This window comes from Cebus imitator, unplaced genomic scaffold, assembly GCF_001604975.1.
Source record: "Cebus imitator isolate Cc_AM_T3 unplaced genomic scaffold, Cebus_imitator-1.0 Scaffold279, whole genome shotgun sequence".
Classification (NCBI taxonomy): Eukaryota; Metazoa; Chordata; class Mammalia; order Primates; family Cebidae; genus Cebus; species Cebus imitator.
This window is the reverse complement of record NW_016107594.1, coordinates 5,360,515-5,365,538: the sequence shown is the minus strand read 5'-3', so window position 1 is coordinate 5,365,538 and position 5,024 is coordinate 5,360,515. Positions and strand designations below refer to the sequence as shown.

Sequence of the window (5,024 nt, the reverse complement as noted above, 5' to 3'; positions counted from 1 at the left end):
GACAGAAGAGCAGAAGATCAAACACCGCATGTTCTCACTCATAGGCGGGTGTTGAACAATGAGAACACATGGACACAGGGAGGGGAGCACTACACACTGGGGTCAGTTGGGGGGAAATAGGGTAGGAAAGGTAGGGGGTGGGGAGCTGGGGAGAGAGAGCAAGGAGAGAGATGCCAGATATAGGTGATGGGAAGGAAGGCAGCAAATCACACTGCCACGTGTGTACCTATGCAACAATCTTGCATGTTCTTCACATGTACTCCAAAACCTAAAAATCAATCAACTAAATGGGAAAAAAAAAGAGACCCCTTAACTCACACTAGAATAGTTACACTAAAAAAAGAAGTGTTGACAAAGATGCGCAGAAACTTGAACTATCAAATACTGCTTGCGACAATACGAAATGGTGCAGCCTATGTGTAAAATAATTTGGTATTTCTTCAAAGTTACAAATAGATTTACTGTACGACTCAATGATTCCATTCCTAGGTATATACCCCAAAGACCTGAAAACAAAGGTGTTCAAACAAAAACTTGTATGCTCTTTAAATGTGTCAAGATCATAAATATGCAGGAAAGTCTTGGGAACAGTGCCAGGAAAACTGTATCATAATGAAAAAACACATTATACTCCCAGATGGGGCAGGAGGTTAAAGTGAAATGAGTTTGTGAACTGAATTATCATGTAGGAACCATGCTGATTTCCTGATCTAGGGGTTATGTGGTGGTAACCTGGGAAAGTGACCAAGCCTTGGGTAAAATATACCGGAGTATTTTCCGGGACACTGCAAATCTGATACAGCAATAACTGCTGGGGAATCTAAGAAAAAAAATAGGTTATATTTTGTACTGCTACTGGAAATTTCCTAGAAATATGACATTATTAAAAAGTAAATTACATTTTAAAACAGCCATATCAATATCATGAAGGAAAAGCAGAGACATCAGCAAAATCTACTATAGAGGCTATGCTTCATCAAAAACTGTGAACCCTTATAAAAGCCTCAATGTCAACAGACTCCATTTAGATATCATATTAGTATTACTGGCTACTGTGTGGATATATTAGTGTTATGGCACGGTGTGGATATTAGTGTTAGGTACAGTGTGCACATTATGTTGGTGTTGCGGAACAGTGTAGATATCACATTAGCATTAGGGCACGGTGTAGACAGTATTACATTAGTATTAGAAGCAACGGTGTGGATATCAGATTAGCATTAAAGTATAGTGTGGATATTATATTGGTGTTAGGGCATGGTATGGATATCATAATAATGTTAGGGCACAGTGTGATTATTATATTAGAGGCCACTGTGAGAATACATGTTAGCAGCCACTGTGTCTGGGACGCTGACAATGACATCAGGGTGTAGTTGTAAGGATGGGATTTGGGGATTTCATTTTTCTAGATGAATTTCTTCCTTTGCTGAGTACTCTAAAAACTCTCTTCTCTGCACTCAGGGCCGTGGAAACGAAGCTTTTTACTCACTAATGAACAAAACTTAGTTGACAGGACCCTCAGTCGAAACTCCTCACTGCTTCTGGCACCTCAGAGGGAAGTTGGTCAGGGGGTGGGTTCATGCGCCCTCTGGTGGCACTGGAACTCAGCACAGATGCTTTTCCTCACAGTTTCTCAGCGGATGTGCACCCACTCCAGGCTGTCCTGAAATACCTATAAAATTCAATATTCAGTTTATTCAATGTAATAATTTTGGAAATTCAAACCAAAATGAAGCACACTGTAGCCATATCCTTCCCAAAATGGTGATGGAAGACTTTGGAAGCCATGTAGAATGAAATGAATATATACACAAATTAAAAAACAAAAACCTACTCAAAATAGTCCAGAGACTGTAAATTTGAAATGCAAAACTATAAAAAATCTAAAAGAAAATCTATGTGACATTGCATTTGGTACTGAGTTTTAACACACATCATCAAATGCCAATTCATGAAAATATTGATAACAGACTTTATAAAGCTAAATATTCTGTGAAAAATTGTATTCATAGAACAAAAAGACAAGACAGACATGAAAAGATATTTACAAAATACATAAGTGATTTTAAAACTGGGCAAATATCTCGACAGATACCCAGCCAAAGCAAATATACAGCTAACAGGCTCATGGTGGCTCATGCCTGTCATTCCAGAACTTTGGGAGGCTGAGACGGTTAAATCATCTGAGGTCAGGAGTTCCAGGTCAGCCTGGCCAACATGGCGAAACCCCATCTCTACTAAAAATACAAAAAAATAGCCAAGTGTCGTGGTGGGTGCCTGTAATCCCAACTACTTGGAAGGCTGAAGCAGGAGAATCACTTAAACATGGGAGATGGAGGTTGCACTGAGCCAAGATTGTGCCATTGCACTCCAACCTGGGTGACAGAGCAAGACTCCATCTCAAAACAAAAAGATGTTAATAACATATCTGTTACATGTTGATATGTTAATATGAGCGGAAACTAGGTTGGGTCTTGATAGGAAATCTGCATTTTCTTCTCATTTTAGATTTCATTATGAATCTAAAACTAATTTAAAATAAACCCTTTACTATAAAGTTCTATTTTTTTTCAAATATCTGCTTAATTATTTGTACTAATAATTAGCAGTAATTGACACTACTCATTTTTAAAATAAAAGCATTCACGATGCTGCGAAATAAATTATACAAACATAATTTCAAGGAAATGCCTCTTTTACAGGTTTTATGTTAAAATAACAAATATATGTAAACATATTTATCATATATCTTTTCTTGTGGCGTGGTTCACTCTTTAGGAGACTATTTCAATTTACAGCTGGACACTTTCAAAAGTATAACTTTGTAAAAAAAAAAAATTGAAATAGCAACTGGATTCACTGTGACTGGATCACTTATTCTAATGAATGCTTGTCTTTGTTTCCTAGCAGAGGATTCCTTCTAATTACAATATAACAGAAGCAAATATTTGTCACTTGAAAAAATATTCACAGACAGGAAGACTGTAAACAGATTTTGTGACCACATTCAATGTTTCATCATGATGCTTTTTAATACAGAGGTGTTCAAAGGGATAGTCAGAGTTACTCCCCCAATGACGCTTTGCAGAAATTGATGAAACTAGAGAAACAACACTGGCAAGACATTCGATGTGACTTTAAGTGTCACTGTGTCTTGCTGGAAAAAATAATTTACCTTTTAGAGGATCACAAAGACTGCAAGCCCATACTCTGGAGTGTTTCTAAATTTAGGTATCAGTATAGCTAGTAATGAAGATAATAAAAAGGGATCTGTGCTTTAGTTGTGTAATAAAATACCAAAGCAGTATTTAATGCTCTGAGGAAAATAAGCTATGCCTGAAATACAGTTGACAATATCAGAATCAAAATACGCTTCCTGGCCAAGCACAGTGGCTCACGCGTGTAATCTCAGCACTTTGGGAGGCCGAGGAGAGAAGATCACCTGAGGTCGGGAGATCGAGACCAGCCTGACCAACATGGAGAAACCCCATCTCTACTAAAAGTACAGAAATTGGCCCGGCATGGTGGTACATGCATGTAATCCCAGCTACTCGAGAGACTGAAGCAGGAGAGTTGCTTGAACCCAGGAGGTGGAGGTTGTTGTTGGCCAAGATCGTGCCATTCCTCTGCACTATCGTTTATGTAAAAATGCAGATTCACTGAGTCAGACTACATTGCGTATTCAGTGGAAGGCTGATCAAGGATTCAAAAAAATGCAACCTTTTGTCTCTTATCTACTTCGGACCTGGAAGCACCCTCACTTCCTGCTTCCAGTCATCCCGCCTTACTGGATCAAATGATTACACATCTTACACATATTGATTGATGTGTCACGTCTCCCTAAAATGTATAAAAGCAAGCTCTTTCCTCACCACCTTGGGCACATGTCATCAGGACCTCCTAAGGATGTATCAAGGATTAAACCTTGGCAAAATAAGTTTTCTAAATTGACTGAGACCTGTCTCAGGTATTTTGGGATCACAATCAACAATCACCATGGTGTTAGAGTTGACTACAGCATTCAGTACAGAGACGTGACTAAATACAGGTTTGTGGCTTGGGAGGAATAGGCTATACCATATAACTTACGCGTGGAGTGAGCTACACAATCTAGGTTTCATAAGGACACTCTATTGTATTCGCACAAAGATGAAACCACTAAGGACAAATGTCTCGGAAAGTATGTACATTGTTAGGAGACGCCTGAGTATATTTTAAATGCTTAAAGCCTAGGAGGAAAAAAAAAGAAACTCAACTCCTGTTATGGTTTAATAACAAAGCTTAATAGAGTTAACATATTTCATCTAATGTAAGATGCCAATGATTGAAAGACATTATTTTATGCACATTGCAAATAGGTTGTCAATTAAGCCAACTTTCTGAATAACAACAAAAATGTAAATTTACTTCTATTAATGCCAGGAAAGCAAAATGAAAATGAATTATGGTTTTGACATGTTAAAGCAAATAAAGGGAGGCCGTTAGTCTAAGCTTTTCCCTGAGCAAATGGAAACCGACCTTGGAGGCATTTAAACCAACTTAAAAAAAATTAACAAACCAACCAGTCAATAACACAAAGCCCAGCCACCAGTGGGCTGTATGACTAGGGACGCTGAGGGAACCAACCCCACAACAGGCAGTTGCCTAGCAGGAGCCAATGAGGAACCTCACTTAGCTGCCACCACTAAGAGCTTGCAGCCCCAAGCCCTGATTTCTGTTCTGGTGTTTCGTGCATAATTCATGAATTGTTCCTTTGCTCAAATAAACTGTTTAAATTTATTTTGCCTAAAATTCTTTTTAACAGACAAGGTACACTATTTACGCTTAAAATAATGTAAAAACTCACATCTATCTGTTCTTCAATATTTTTCAAGTACTTTGACACCAAGAAAAACGAGCCACTGGAACGCAAGAAAAGCAAGTAGTGGGATGCGTGTCTCCCTGGGGCTCCCCGGGCTGCTCTCAGGGTTTCTCCCTTCTTTTTCCCGGATCTACCCCAAACAAACCTAAATCGGTAAAAA

General features: G+C 38.6%; 1 long non-coding RNA gene across 3 annotated transcripts in view; it reads right to left on the bottom strand.

The window, feature by feature from the left end:
• The window catches only part of LOC108284442, a 17,772-nt gene that overhangs the window by 10,337 nt on the left and 2,411 nt on the right, over positions 1–5,024 (bottom strand). For 2 of the 3 annotated variants that reach the window (XR_001817221.1, XR_005195852.1), the window contains exon 2: positions 1,493–1,675. This is a non-coding gene — a long non-coding RNA (uncharacterized LOC108284442). Of the gene's footprint in view, positions 1–1,492; positions 1,676–4,849; positions 5,010–5,024 lie in introns of all 3 variants that reach the window. The other variant, XR_001817220.1, reaches the window with a different exon arrangement.